Below are 17,049 nucleotides of genomic sequence, written 5' to 3'. Positions count from 1 at the left end.
CAAATCGCATCAAACAACACTAAAACCACGAATCGCACCCCAATTCAAGCTTAATGAACTTTAGAATTTCAAACTTCTACATTAGACGTCGAAACCTATCAAATCAAGTTCGATTGACGTCAAATTTTGCACACAAGTCATTATTGACATTACGGACCTACTCCCACTTTCAAAATCGGAATCCGACCCCGATCTCAAAAAGTCCACTCCCGGTCAAACTTTTCAAAAATCATCAAATTTACAACTTTCGCCAATTGACGCCGAAATGACCTGCGGACCTCCAAATCAACACCCGTACACGCTTCTAAGACCAAAATCATCATACAAACATGTTGGAAGTTGGAACCTTCAAATCCCGATTCCGAGGTCGTTTACTCAAAAGTCAAACTTTAGTCAATTCTTCTAACTTAAAGCTTCCGAAATTAGAATTTTCTTTCCAAATCAACTCCGAACTTCACGAAATTTAATTCCGACCGCGCGTACAAGTCGTAGCACCTGAAGTGAAGCTACCCAAGGCCTCAAACCGCTGAACGACATGCTAGAACTCAAAACGACTGGTTAGGTCGTTACAGTAACCTACCTTTTCTGTCGAAGGCAACAAATATTTATTAAACAGCCAAGCCAAAATAGTTTTGCATCATAGAAACATCACTGTTCTCTAAATGAGAAACGTAAAAAAAACTAAACATGAAGGATAGGAATCCAAGTTTACACCTAATGGTATCTCTAAAGAACAAGAAAATGCTCAATGTTCTAATAGTATGTGCCTAATATCGAAATTAATGTGATAAAGATGAACACACACATACATATATATACATATATATACACGTTTAGGACTAAAACTAATTTGAGGCTTTTGCTTCACACCAAGATAACGTATTCAAGAATAGATACAAAAAGAAAAGAATAGCATGAAATATGAATAACAATGTTTACACCTCTACACATGAGGGAGGATAGTTCTTCCTAGGTTATAAAAGTGCGAAGAGGAGAGATTTAGAATATAATGAAAATATTATAAATTCCGCTTTAAATTGTCGGAGACTTTCATCTTTGAAAAATGTTGAATGTATAGTTCAAGAAGTTGTATGTACAGCCCAAAATGAATTTTGTTTGCTTAACTTTTATCTTCGTAATCACTTTTGTTTCTTTTCGTCGCTGCTATCAACTCCATATAATGCTTTTAATGTCTTTTTTCTGTGTAGAATAAATCTTTCAACAATTAGTAGTAGTTGACTGACACTGCAACAGCAACACAGTACCACTTGTTACATTCTTTTTTCCATTTTCTATGAAATAGACAAATAAGCAAATAGAAATAATATTTAAAAACATGAATAAAATATTCTTTTGCAAGTCATATGAATTAAGCAAATTAATAGCAGTTACATAGAAGGTTAAATATCAAGCAGTCATATAAGTAAAATCTAAATTGGACAAGATTATTCTAGACAAGAGTTTTGTAAGGTACTCGATTAGACTTTCCATGTATTAGAAATGAGTCAATAAAATGTAGTTTCACTGAAAATACATACAAGAACTAAAGAATTAGCACAACACTCACAAAAACTAACAGAAAAAGAAAAAAGTTACCTGATTTAACATTTGTAGATTTATTGCGTGCAAATAGTAAGCAGATTTGCCAAATAAAAGAACGATATTCATTTATTGAAAAACAATCCAATAGACAATAGACAATGGAATTCTAAAGGTTTGGGAGAGTTTATACATTTTTGCAATAATGTAAGGAAAATGAAAGGACACCAAGGATTTGAATTGGCTTCACTAATTGATTGTACGGAAATTCACTCTTCTTATTTATCAAGGTAATGCAAATTTATTATTTTTGAAAGTAATTTACTTTTTAATACAAGAATATTATAGGAATAGTGTTTAAGTGAAGGATAGAATGATCATTCAAATTTTTATGGACATTTTCGTCTTTCAACTTTTGACCTTAGTACCTTCCCACTTTTAGTATAACTACGTGTACACCCATCATTACTTAATTGTAGTAAATAAAAAAATTATTACATATTCTAAAGTGTTTGAGTTTCAAACAAATTTTATAGCATACAAAAAGTTAATTATTGTATATCATTTAATATTTTTAACTTCTTAACTTTCTTTCTGAGTGATGCACGTAATTGAAAGTTATATTAATCGCTTTAATTTATTTGTAAACACTATGAAAAAAGGAAAGGGAGATTCGGTTCTCCTTGTTATGGAAGCTTTTGCTTGAAATTTTCATGTTTATTTTTGCAACAAATTCAACTGTTTTTATTTTCTTTCATTGGTTGGTAAAAATAATATCAACGTTCTAATTTGTAATATTCACAGTCATGATAAAACTTATAAAAATTAAATATTTAAACCTTAAGAGAAATGACAAGGAACGAAATTTTAAAATTAGTTAGACGAAAAATAATTGAAGTGCTCAAGATATTATTTGATACACCCTCTAAATACATAAACAAAACCATTTTTTTGGTTGTAAATCGTTATATATGAATATAGTATATATTGTCTTCTCATCTCAAAATATTATAATCTTACACACTAAAAAGAATCCATCAATTAATGTCAATCCTAAAATCAACCTTTCAGAGAAGATTTCATATATCTCACGAGCTCTACTAGTATCACAGGTGGTTTTCATCATCCGTGAAGTTTAAAAGTAGTGAGAGTTAAAACTATTCTATTCTAGCCTCCATCATATCTATATACTTCTCCAACTCTCAATATCTTTTATTTCCTATAAATTTTTATGGATGAAAAAGAAAGAAAAGGAAACGAAAAAAAAGAAAGAAAGCGAAAATGTAAGATCAAAGAAAATTTGCTCCTCCAAAAGCGTCCTTGTGAGAAATGAAAATCATTTCGTTGCCTTTATATATTTCTTTCTTGGTTGGTGTTCTTTGGCTTTCCCTTGCATATATTTATTAGTAGAATTAACCTCCATTAATTTACTTACGTGTAACTCCTCATTCTACAAATTTTTGTAGTAACGAATAGGTTGGCTGAATTAGGTTGGTTAATGCACTGGTTAATGAGGGAATAAGTTACAAGAGTTACAGAAGATGAAATGTGAAAAGTTTGATATGTAAATAATAATTAAAAAATACAGCTGAAATTATTCATTTAATATAATATTTTTATTAGGTGAAGGACAAAATGGTCACTCAACTTCTAATGGATAATTTGATAATTCAACGTTAACTTTGAAGGTTCCCACTTATAATATAGTGTGTGTATATATATTGTAACGACCCGGCGGGTCGTTTTGAGTGTATTAGCCCTGATCCCCTATTTACTGCTTCTCCCATATCTATTTCTGCTATTGTGACTTGCCGGGAGGTTTCGTTTTGGTTTTTGGAGTGTTTTGGGATACTTAGTCCCTAAATAGAGGTTTAAGTCTCAGAATTTTGACCATAGTCGGAAGTGTATGAAGACGACTCTGGAATGGAGTTCCGTCGGTTTCGTTAGCTCCGTTGGGTTATTTTGGACTTAAGAGAGTGTCCGGACTATGAATTTGAGGTCTGTAGCTAATTTAGGCTTGAAATGGCGAAAGTCGAATTTTTAGAAAGTTTGACCGGCGGGTTGACTTTTTGATATCGGGGTCGGATTCCGATTTCGAAAGTTGAAGTAGGTCTGTAATATTGAATATGACTTGTGTGCACAATTTTAGGTCAATCGGACGTGGTTTGGTAAGCTTCGGCATCGTTTTTGGAATTTAAAAGTTTAGAAGTTCTTTAGGCTTGAATCTGGGTGTAATTGGTATTTTGATGTTGTTTTGAGTGATTCGAAGGCTCGACTAAGTTTGTATGATATTTTGGAATGTGTTGGTATATTTGGTTGAGGTCCCGGGGGTCTCGGGTGAGATTCGGGTGGTTAATGGATCATTTTTGGACTTGGCTTGATAGCTAAAGTCTGGTTGCAGTAGGTTCTGATTTCCTTGTACGCGATCGCAGGGATTCATTCGCAATTGCGTAAGCTTATTCGGGGCTGAGGTGAGTTTGTTCTACGCGATCGCAGAGTTAGGAACACGATCGCGTATGTGTGCGAAGTTGTGCTTCGCGAACGCGTGGCTAAGGTCGCGTTCGTGTAGAAGGATTTGAGCAGGAGGGGAGGTGTGCCCAATGCTCTACGCGATCGCGTGAGGTAGGATGCGATCAAGTAGGTATGAGAGGCAGTGATCCGCGATCGCGTGGGTGATTCTGCGATCGCGTAGGGTAAAAATCCTGGGGCAGCGAAGTTGTTCTTCGCGATCGCAAGGTTATTTCCGCGATCGCGATTAAGGAAATGTCTAGGCACTATTAAAGTTTTTAAAAATTGGGGTTTTGCCATTTTATCAAAAACTTGAGTTGGGAGCACGGAATTGAGCGATTCTTGAAGGGATTTTTGTGGAGTTGATTGGGGTAAGTGATTCTTACTTGGTTTTGGTTAAATCCCATGATTTCATATTTAATTTTATCATCTAATTTGTGATTTGGGGTGAGAAATTAGGAAAAAAGAGGGAGAACTCTTGAGTTGGGATTTTGAGGTTTTGAATGGGATTTTATTATCGGATTTGAGTAAATTTAGTATGGTTAGACTCGTAAGTGAATGAGCTTTCGGATTTTGTGACTTTTGTCGAATTTTGAGATGTGGGCCCGGGAGCCGGGTTCGGGCCAATTTCAGATTTTTGGCTATAATTTAGTACTTTTCTAGTGGAATTGATCTCTTTAGCCTATATTGATTGTATTGTTCTACTTGTGGCTAGATTCGGGACGTTTGGAGACCGATTTGTGAAGCAAAGGCATTTCGGATTAGAGATTTGCTCGGTTTGAGGTAAGTAACAATCTTAAAGCTGGTTTTGATGGTATGAAACCCCGAGAATTGGTATAATGTGATATTTGGAGGTGACGCACATGCTAGGTGACGGGCGTGTGAGCGTGCATCGTGAGCGATTGTGACTTGGTCCGTCCCGTGAGACTGTAAGGTCGAATAGCCATTGTTATTACTTGTTTTTTCTTGTCTTTGAGCAATTGACTGCCTTTCATATTAGAAACCATGCTTAGACCATATGATATCATTGTTGGAACCCGTAGCGGTCGTATACTTGTTGAATTGATTGCTAATTACTGTCTTGTACTCAGTCACAGTCTTATTGTGTGTTATATCTCTGTTTTCTCTCATTTCTTATTGATACTTGTTGTATTCTCTGTTTGGGCTGGTTATTATGATATTCTGTGAGCCCGAGGGGCTGGAGAGGTTAGTGACTGAGATAGCGCCTGAGAGCCGAGCTGCGAGCTGTGAGATATATGGATCGGGTTGCACGCCGCAACATAAGATATATATATATATTTGGATCGGGTTACACACCGCAACAATATTGAATTAGGCTGCGCGCCGCAGCAATATAGTGCTTGGGCTGAAGGAGCCCCTCCGAAGTCTGTACACCCCTAGTGAGCGCAAGTACCTATTAAGAGTGTGTATTGAGGGATGAGAGCCGAGAGTATGAGCTGTTGAGATGAGTTGAGTGACTGCTGCCTTGAGAGGCTGTACTTGCTTTTATTTATTGTTGCACTTAGTTGTTATCTGATGTTATTGTGAAATTTCTGGAAGACTCATATCTGTTTTACTTGAGCTCGAATTGATTTGACTTATACCACCAGATTTGAAAGCATGTTCACTCTTTACTGAAAACTTTTGAAATGATCTGAATTATTATAGTTCGTCACTGCTTCTCAGTTCCTTATTTAATTCTGTTACTTGCGAAGTTGGTTATACTCATGCTACACCCTACGCTTTATGTGCAGATCCAGGTGTGTACGGTTCTGGCAGTCGCTGAGTTCGTGCGCGAGCTGATTATCGGAGACTTACGAGGTAGTTTCCGGCGTCCGTAGTCCTTGTTTCTCCTTTTTTATTATCTTTTCTCTCTTGTATTGGCATTTAGCACCGACTGTAGTAGACTCCGTTTCTAGATTGGTTGTTAGATGCTCATGACTTAGTGACACCCCGATGTTGGGCTATTTTTCCGCACTTATATTTTAATTGGGTTTTACCCCATTTTATGAAAAACTCTGGTTATTTTAAATGTCTTAATTCATTTCTGTTAAATTTTTAAAGTGTTTTGGAAAGGTTCCCTTGCCTAGTACCACGGTAGGCGCCATTATGACGGGTTAGGTTTTGGGTCGCGACAAGTTGGTATTAGAGCCTAGGTTATATAGGTCTCACGAGTCATGAGTAGATTTAGTAGAGTCTTGCGGATCAGTATGGAGACGTCTGTACTTATCTTCGAGAGGCTGCCGAACCCTTAGGAAACTTCACATTCTTGAATTCTTGTCATGCGAATCTGTTGATTCTAGTAACTAAACATCTCTTGTTTCAATCTCTCACAGATGGTGAGGACTCGTACTACCGGGCAGGATGGATAGCCACCGGTACCACCAGCCAGGGCTGCGAAAGGCTGAGGTCGTAGTAGAGGCCGCGGTAGGGGCAGAGGTCAGCCCGCACAATAGTTGGGGCAGTACCTGCAGATCCACTAGTTGCCCCAGATCAGGACCGAATTCCCATTGTTGATGCACCAGCTGAGGCACCACCTGTGCCTATTGTTATTCTTGGCCTTCAGGAGGCCTTAACTTAGATTCTGACTACAGGCGGTCTCTGTTCCGGCCGCAGCAGCCACTTATCAGGCCAGGGGAGGTGCTCAGACTCCCGCTGCCCGCACACCAGAGCAGGTGGTACAGGGATTCCAGATACCGGGGGCACCACCGGCCCAGCCGGTTGCAGCTGCTCAGGACTATGTGGTTCCTGCTATGCTTGAGGATAAGCAGCGTAGATTGGAGAGGTTTGGGAGACTCCAGCCTCCATCTTTTAGTGGTGTAGAGGGAGAGGATGCACAGGGTTTCTTGGATAGGTGTCAGAGAATACTCCGTACAACAGGTATTCTGGAGACCAGTGAGGTCTCGTTCACTACCTTTCAGTTCTCTGGGGCTGCATTCAGTTGGTGGGAGGCTTACAAGAGGCGTAGGCCGGTTGGCGCAGCGCCCCTTACCTGGCAGCAGTTCTCCGTTATATTTCTGAAGAAGTTCGTGCCTCAGTCCCGCAGAGAGGAGCTGCCAGACAGTTTGAGCAGCTTCGTCAAGGCGATATGTCTGTGACGCAGTATGAGATGCTATTCTCGGAGTTGGCCCGTCATGCTATCTAGTTGGTTCCCACAGACAGGGAGAGGATTACGAGGTTTATAGATGGCCTCACTTATCAGCTGCGATTGCTTATGACTAGAGAGAGAGTGTCTGGTGCTACTTCTGATGAGGTTATCGACATTGCTCGTCAGGGAGGATTTAGCGGTGCTCCTTCTGGGGGTCAGTTCCAGCACGGTAGAGGCCGTCCTTTCAGACATGCTCAGACGGTTCGTCCAGGTCACCGTGGTGTATCATCCGGCCATGGTTCTCATAGTTATCAACAGGGCCATTCATCTCTCGGTGCCCTCCCAGCGCAGAGCTCATCCCGTGCTCCATCAGGTCAGGGTTCACCTACGCCAGGTCCTTCTGCCAGTTATCACGTTGCTCGGGGCTCCCTTCAGTCCCCAGCACCAGCACCGGGGAGTTGTTATGAGTGTGGGGATTTTAGTCATATGAGGATAGAGTGTCCCCGTGTAGTAGGAGGTACAACTCCGTAGAGGAGCCAGTCTATGTCATCAGCACCAGCCCCTCTACCACCCGCTCAGCCAGCCCGGGGTAGAGCTCAGTTAGCTAGGGGTCGCCCGAGAGGGGGAGGCCGATCAAGGGGTGGCCATGCCTGTTTCTATGCTCTTCCTGCCAGACCAGATGCTATTGCTCCGGATGCTGTGATTACATATATTGTCTCAGTTTGCCATAGAGATGCCTCTATATTATTTGACCCTGGTTCCACTTATTCATATGTGTCCTCGTATTTTGCTCATTATTTGGATATTCCCCGTGAGTTTCTAGTTTCATATGTTCATGTATCCACTCATGTGGGTGATACTATTATTTTGGACCACGTATATCGGTCATGTGTGGTGACCATTGGGGGTCTGGAGACTAGAGTGGATCTTTTGCTGCTCAGTATGGTCGATTTCGATGTGATATTGGGTATGGATTGGTTGCCCCCATGTCATGTTGTTCTAGATTGTCACGCTAAGATTATGACGTTGGCGATGCCGAGTTTGCCGAGAGTTGAGTGGAGCGGTTCTATAGACTATGTTCCCAGTAGAGTGATTTCATACTTGAAGGCTCAGCGGATAGTTGAGAAAGGTTGTCTATCTTATCTGGCCTTTGCAAGCAATGTTAGTGCAGAGGCCCCTACTATTGATTCTGTTCCGGTGGTACGAGATTTCCCGGATGTGTTTCCTATAGACCTGTAGGCATGCCGCCCGATAGGGATATTGATTTCGGTATTGATTTGGTGCCGAGCACTCAACCCATTTCTATTCCACCGTACAGTATGGCACCGACTGAGTTGAAGGAATTGAAGGAGCAGCTTCAAGAACTCCTTGATAGGGGATTTATTCGGCCCAGTGTGTCACCTTGGGGTACACCAGTTCTATTTGTGAAGAAGAAGGATGGTACTATGAGAATGTGCATTGATTACAGACAATGGAACAAGGTCACAATCAAGAACAAATATCCTTTGCCGCGTATTGATGATTTGTTTGACCAGCTTCAGGGAGCGATGTTGTTCTCCAAGATTGATTTGAGGTCAGGGTATCACCAGCTGAAGATTCTAGACTCAGACATTCTTAAGACAGCTTTCAGGACCCGATATGGCCATTATGAGTTCTTTGTGATGTCGTTTGGGCTGACTAACGCACCAGCAATGTTCATGCATCTGATGAATAGTGTGTTTCAGCCGTATTTGGACTTGTTTGTCATTGTATTCATTGATGATATCCTGGTGTACTCTCGTAGCCAGGAGGAGCATGCCCAACATCTGAGGATTGTGTTACAACGATTGAGAGGGGAGAAGCTTTATGCAAAGTTCTTCAAGTGTGAGTTTTGGCTTAGTTCAGTGGCGTTCTTGGGAAAAGTGGTGTCCAGTGAGGGTATTCAGGTGGATCCGAAGAAGATAAAGGCGGTGCAGAGTTGGCCCATACCGTCCTCAGCCACGGAGATTAGGAGCTTTCTTGGTTTGGCGGGCTATTACCGTCATTTTGTAGAGGGTTTTCCTCTATTGCATCGCCCTTGACCAAATTGAACCACTAGGGTGCCCCATTCAGGTGGTCAGATGAGTGCGAGGAGAGCTTCCAGAAGCTCAAGACTGCCTTGACCACGACTCCAGTTCTAGTTCTACCATCACTTTCTGGTTCCTACACAATGTATTGTAATGCCTCGCGGATCAGTATTGGGTGTGTTCTAATGCAGGAGGGTAGAGTGATTGCTTATGCTTCGCGCCAGTTGAAGACCCATGATAAGAACTATCCTGTCCACGACCTTGAGTTAGCAGCTATTGTTCACGCCTTGAAGATATGGCGGCACTATTTGTACGGGGTCCATTGTGAGATTTACAATGATCATCCGAGTTTGCAGCTTCTATTCAAACAGAAGGATCTTAACTTGCATAAGCGGAGGTGGTTGGAGCTTCTTAAGGACTATGATATCACCATTTTGTACCATCCCGGGAAGGCTAATGTGGTGGCCGATATCTTGAGTCGCCGGGCGGAGAGTTTGGGGAGTTTAGTATATCTTCCAGCAGCAGAGAGATACTTGGCATTAGATGTTCAGGCCTTAGCTAGCCAGCTTGTCAGATTGGATATTTCAGAGCCGAGTCGGGTATTGGCCTGTGTGGTCTCTAGGTCTTCTCTTTATGATAGTATCAGGGAGCGGTAGTATGATGACCCCCATCTGCTCATCCTCTAGGATAGGATTCGGCGAGGCGATGCAAGAGATGTGACTATTGGTGATGATGGCGTGTTGAGGATGCAGGGACGGATATGTGTGCCCAATGTGGATGGGATTCGTGAGTTGATTCTTGAGGAGGCTCACAACTCGCGGTATTCCATTCATCCGGGCGCCGCGAGGATGTACCGGGATATGAGGCAGTACTATTGGTGAAGGAGGATGAAGCAGGATATAGTTGGGTTTGTGGCTCGGTGTCTCAACTGTCAGCAGGTTAAGTATGAGTATCAGAGACCGGGTGGCTTGCTTCAGAGGTTAGAGATCCCAGAGTAGAAGTGGGAGCGGATCACCATGGATTTCGTAGTTGGGATCCCACGTACTTCGAGAAAGTTCGATGCTATTTGGGTGATTGTGGATCGGCTGACCAAGTCCGTGCACTTCATTCCAGTTGTTACTACTTATTATTCAGAGTGATTGGCTGAGATTTACATCCGAGAGATTGTTCGCCTTCATGGTGTCCCAGTTTCCATAATTTCAGATAGAGGCACACAGTTTACATCGCAGGTTTGGAGGGCCGTGCAGCGAGAGTTGGGTACTCAGGTTGAGTTGAGCACAACCTTTCACCATCAGACAGACTGACAGTCCGAGCGCACTATCCAGATATTGGAGGGCATGTTGCGCGCTTGTGTCATTGATTTTGGGGGTTCATGGGACCAGTTTCTGCCTCTCGCAGAGTTTGCATATAACAACAGTTATCAGTCGAGCATTCAGATGGCTCCATGTGAGGCTTTATATGGGAGGCAGTGTAGATCTCCGGTGGGATGGTTTGAGCCGGGTGAGGCTAGGATCTTGGGTACAGACTTGGTCCAGGATGCATTAGACAAGGTAAAATTGATTCAGGAGTGGCTTCGCACGGCGCAGTCTAGGCAGAAGAGCTATGCTGACAGGAAGGTCTTTGATGTGTCTTTCATGGTTGGGGAGAAAGTTCTGCTGAAGGTATCACCCATGAAGGGTGATATGAGGTTTGGGAAGAGGGGCTAGTTGAGCCCTCGGTTCATTGGGCCTTTTGAGGTACTTCAGAGGATAGGGAGGTGGCTTACAAGCTTGCCTTGCCACCTAGCTTTTCGAGTGTGCATCTAGTATTTCATGTTTCTATGCTCCGGAAGTATATCAGCGATTCGTCCCATGTTTTGGATTTCAGCACGGTTAATTTGGATGATGATATGACTTATGATGTGGAGCTGGTGGCCATTTTGGAGCGGCAGGTTCGGAAGTTGAGGTTCAAGGATATAGCTTCAGTGAAGGTGCAATGGAGAGGTCAGCCTGTGGAGGAGACCACTTGGGAGACCGAGCGGGAGATGCAGAGCATATATCCACACCTATTTGAGACTCCAGGTATGTTTCTAAACTCGTTTGAGGACGAACGATTGTTTTAAGAGAGGGAGGATGTAACGACCCGGCCGGTCGTTTTGAGTGTATTAGCCCCGATCCCCTATTTACTACTTCTCCCATATCTATTTCTGCTATTGTGACTTGCCGGGAGATTTCGTTTTGGTTTTTGGAGTGTTTTGGGATACTTAGTCCCTAAATGGAGGTTTTAGTCTCAGGATTTTGACCGTAGTCGGAAGTGTGTGAAGACGACTCCAGAATAGAGTTCCGTCGGTTCCGTTATCTCTGTTGGGTGATTTTGGACTTAGGAGCGTGTACGGACTGTGAATTTGAGGTCTGTAGCTAATTTAGGCTTGAAATGACGAAAGTCGAATTTTCGGGAAGTTTGACTAGGGGGTTGACTTTTTGATATCGGGGTCGGATTCTGATTCCGGAAGTTGGAGTAGGTCCGTAACATTGAATATGTCTTGTGTGCAAAATTTGAGTCAATCAGACGTGGTTTGGTAGGTTTCAGCATCGTTTGTGGAATTTGAAAGTTTATAAGTTTTTTAGGCTTGAATCTGGGTGTAATTGGTGTATTGATGTTGTTTTGAGTGATTTGAAGACTCGACTGAGTTCTTATGATATTTTGGGATGAGCTGGTATGTTTGGTTGAGGTCCCGGGGGCCTCGGGTGAGATTCGGGTGGTTAACAGATCATTTTTAGACTTGGCTTGAAAGTTGAAGTCTGGTTGCAGCAGGTTCTGGTTTCCTTGTACGCGATCGCAGGGATTCGTTCGCGATTGCGTAAGCTTATTCGAGGCTGAGGTGAGTTTGTTCTACGCGATCGCGTATGTGTGCGAAGTTATGCTTCGCGAACGCGTGGCTAAGGTCGCGTTCGCGTAGAAGGATTTGAGCAGGAGGAGAGGTGTGGCCAATGTTCTACGCGATCGCATGAGGTAGGATGCGATCGCGTAGGTATGAGAGGCAGTGATCCGTGATCGTGTGGGTGATTCTGCGATTGCGTAGGGTAAAATTCCTGGGGCAGCGAAGTTGTACTTCGCGATCGCGAGGCTATTTCCGCGATCGCGATTAAGGAAATGTCTGGGCAGTATTAAAGTTTCCAACAATGGGGTTTCTACCATTTTATCAAAAACTTGAGTTGGGAGCACGAAATTGGGCGATTCTTGAAGGGATTTTCGTGGAGTTGATTAGGGTAAGTGATTCTTACTTGGTTTTGGTTAAATCCCATGATTTCATCTTTAATTTTATCATCTAATTTGTGATTTGGGGTGAGAATTTAAAGAAAAAGAGGGAGAACTCTTGAGTTGGGATTTTGATATTTTGAATGAGATTTTATTATCGGATTTGAGTAAATTCGGTATGGTTAGACTCGTGAGTGAATGGGCTTTCGGGTTTTGTGTCTTTTGTCGGATTTCGTGACATGGGCCCGGGAGCCGGGTTCGGGCCCATTTTGGATTTTTGGCTATAATTTAGTACTTTTCGTGTGAAATTGATCCCTTTAGCCTATATTGATTGTATTGTTCTACTTGTGGCTAGATTCGGGACGTTTGGAGACCTATTTGTGAGGCAAAGGCATTTCGCAGTAGAGATTTGCTCGGTTTGAGGAAAGTAACAGTCTTAAATCTGGTTTTGAGGGTATGAAACCCCAAAAATTGGTATAATGTGATATTTGGAGGTGACACACATGCTAGGTGACGGGCGTACGAGCGTGCACCGTGAGGGATTGTGACTTGGTCCGTCCCGTGAGACTGTAAAGTCGAATAGCAATTGTTATTACTTGTTTTTCCTTGTCTTTGAGCAATTGACTGCCTTTCATGTTAGAAACCATGCTTAGGCCATATGATATCACTGTTGGGGCCCGCAGCGATCGTATACTTGTTGAATTGACTGCTAATTACTGTTTTGTACTCAGTCACAGTCTTATTATGTATTATATCTCTGTTTTCTCTCTCTTCTTGTTGATACTTGTTGTATTCTCTGTTTGGACTAGTTATTATGATATTCTGTGAGCCCGAGGGACTGGAGTGGTTAGTGACTAAGATAGGGCCTGAGTGCCGAGCTGCGAGCTGCGAGCTGTGAGGTATATGGATCGGGTTGCACGCCGCAATAAGCCATATATATATATATTTGGATCGGGTTGCACGCCGCAACAATATTGGATCGAGTTGCACGCCGCAACAATATTGGATCGGGTTGCACGCCGCAACAATATTGGATCAGGCTGCGTGCCACAGCAATATAGCGCTTGGGCTGAAGGAGCCCCTCCGGAGTCTGTACACCTCTAGTGAGCGCATGTACCTATTAAGAGTGTGTATTGAGGGTTGAGAGCCCAGAGTATGAGCTGTTGAGATGAGTTGAGTGACTGCTGCTATGAGAGGTTGTACTTGCTTTTATTTATTATTGCACTTAGTTGCTATCTGATGTTGTTGTGAAATTTCTAGAAGACTCATATCTGTTTTACTTGAGCTCGAATTGATTTGACTTATACCACCGGATTTGAAAGCATGTTCACTCTTTACTAAAAACTTTTGAAATGATCTGTATTATTATAGTTCGTCACTATTTCTCACTTCCTTATTTAATTCTGTTACTTGCGAAGTTGGTTGTACTCATGCTACACCCTGCACTTCATGTGCAGATCCAAGTGTGTACGGTTCTAGTGGTCGCTGAGTTCGTGCGCGAGCTGATTATCGGAGACTTACGACGTAGTTGCCAGCGTCCGCTGTCCTTGTTTCTCCTTTCTTATTATCTTTTCTCTCTTGTATTGGCATTTAGCACCGACTGTAGTAGACTCTGTTTTTAGATTGGTTGTTAGATGCTCGTGACTTAGTGATACCCCGATGTTGGGCTATTTTTCCGCACTTATGTTTTAATTGGGTTTTACCCCGTTTTATAAAAAAACTCCAGTTATTTTAAATATTTTAATTTATTTCTGTTAAATTTTGAAAGTATTTTGGAAAGGTCGACTTGCCTAGTACCACGATAGGCGCCATCACGACGAATTAGGTTTTGGGCCGTGACATATATATATATATATATATATATATATATATATATATATATATAATACTACTTTATAAGTATGAAGCCCCAATCTAAAGATTGAATTACAGAAAAATCCTTTAAAAGTTAATTGACTATTATAACTTCTTATTAAATGTTAAATTTTAGATGCACTGAAATTTTTGCCCCAATATAATTTATTGCTACTGTGAGATGATCTCAATGTAAGCCTTTTTACCTCTTAGCTAAGGACCTTTGGTTTACTTTGTCATCATGCTTTTTCCATCGGTTAAGAAACTAATCAACAACTTATATAAATCGACTTTTAAAAGAAGAAATAGCCAAGGAAAGAAGTAAATTTGCAAGTTTAACGTGTAAGTTCATAAAGCAACACCATATACTATTATTTAGTATGAAATAGTATTTATTTTATATTTTTTCCTAAAATCATATAGACTCTTGTGCCATAAATGAAATATTACGTAGTGGAGTTTTTCTCCCTTCAACTTTCATTTCCTACTCTTTTTTTTTTTTTTTCATTTTCCTTTTCAGAATTTTTCCTTTTCTGATATGATAATCTGAGAATTAAGTAGGTTAATTTAATATGACGATTTTATAAAAATAATTAAAGTATTTGTGTAATTTATTGAATTACTTTATTTATAAGGCACATACTGACATTGAAGAGATGAGAAAATGAAGCAATGACCATATATCTCTACAACCGTTGCTACATGGCAGGATATATGCATCCATTGATGAATACTTTATACAGTAAACTTATATATGTGAATATTCAAAGAATTTATCATAATTCATACTGTATATCTATTGTCACGTCCAACGAGAGTGTGAGCATCCCACTTTTCTTTCTTCTCGTGGGGGCATATTTTATTCGATTTGTTGAAAATTTTGTTAGGTATTGTTCAATTAAATAAGCGTTCTTTTATTGGAGGACAATGTGTGGTAGATAAAATACATATAAATGTTAATATTATGATTTTTCGTTCCTTTTAAATATTAATAAATTATTATTGTTATATGTAAAATTATAAAATATTTAGATACAAGTTATCTTGCTTGAATAGAATGGTATTTTGAAATTATAACACGATATCTATATATATCTATATTCGTATCTACACATATTACCTTCGTCAAAAGATTCTTTTGTCATGATCATTTTTTAATTTGGTTAGAACTAATCTTGATACAATTAGAGAAATGATGAAATATTAAGAAAATGCAAAAAGAAAAAAAGAAAAAAAGTCATGAAGATGAAATAGTCAATTAGATAAGAGAATAGTCCATCATTTTATTGTTCTTAGTAATTTGTCCAGAATCCTATTAACCTGCTACTTCTAATAAGAACAGGAGAAGACCAAGGAGAAGCAGATTATTTTTTTTTGCCTAACAGAAACTTGAAATGCAGAATAACCAAATGTTTTGTTGTAAAAAAAGATTGAATTTTTCTTTTTCTTCTATTCACGAGTATCCTAAACAATTCAAAAATAATATGTTGGATTATTCAGTTTTTTTGCCTGTAAACATTACATTATTATGCTTTGCCCTTATTCAAGATTGTTGAGCAATTGTATTAGGTGACAATATAACTCTTTTCTACCACCAACAGTTATAGTATGGTGGTAAGTACCTTGCATCATTAACCAAAGGTCTCGAGTTCGAGTTTTGGGAATAGAGTCACCTTTGATCTGAAGCGCTTTATCTCCCATATGTGATTAGAATTAGTCGGCTCCCAACGCTGATAGCGAATGCCAGGTGCAAAACCACAATAAGAAAAAAAAAATGCTACAATCTGTCTATCTAATACACAAAGTACTTCTCAAATAAGTAACTTTTGGAAGATTTGGCTGTCGTTCCCTTACCTAGAATAGATAGGGTAATAAGATAAAGAAGTTCATAGTAGGCAACTGCTGCAGAAATATTGACAACAGTTTTGCCCAGATCGAATGGAGATGGGCCTTGCACAGCTACTGTCTAAAGACCCATTTGATTCTGGCCCACAAAAATCTTCGGGATTGTTACACAAATAGTCAGTCAAATCCATTGTTTACTTTTTCTACCCGGTATATATAGATTACACATTGATTATATATAGTTATACTATAATTATATATATTATACATCAAACGACTATTTTTAGTTTAAGAGATTAGGTTGGCGGTTATTTAGTTAATTCTTCAAAATGAAAATCTTAACCGAAGATGCGGTGTTTGGATCAGAAAATAATTGTGGTGTTTACCAAAAAAAACGTTCGAGAGTTATTTTGTCGAAAAACGAAATCATGTTTGGATTTTTACAGTTCTTTGGGAAATATTGGGAACATCTTGTTGCCTCAAAGGCATTACCGTTAGGGACTTTTTCGTATATATACAAGATTTTAAATTTATTTACCCGATTTTGTCTAAGTTTTCATATTTACGGAAAGTAACAAAAGTTTTTTACAAAATATATACAAATTCGGTCAAGATCTACAATTTATCTATAACATAAATACACATTTGTTATACAAAATTCGGTCAAAAACTACAATTTACATATACAACTTATATACAATTAAGTTGTAGATATTTGGTATACCGTTTCTACATTCGACATACAGAATATATACAATTTGTTCGTGTCTTCTTTTGTGAATTTCAATCTGAAATTTCAACCAAAACCAACTTGAATATTCACCAAATTGTCTCAAAGTTGAGATATAAACTCTAACGGATATTTTCAAGCATTTGCGACAACACTCAATCCAAACAAAAAATAATTTCATAAAATTTCATTTTCGAATCCAA

This window comes from Nicotiana tomentosiformis, chromosome 2 (assembly GCF_000390325.3).
Source record: "Nicotiana tomentosiformis chromosome 2, ASM39032v3, whole genome shotgun sequence".
NCBI classification, from domain to species: domain Eukaryota; kingdom Viridiplantae; phylum Streptophyta; class Magnoliopsida; order Solanales; family Solanaceae; genus Nicotiana; species Nicotiana tomentosiformis.
This window is presented reverse-complemented; position numbering follows the sequence as displayed.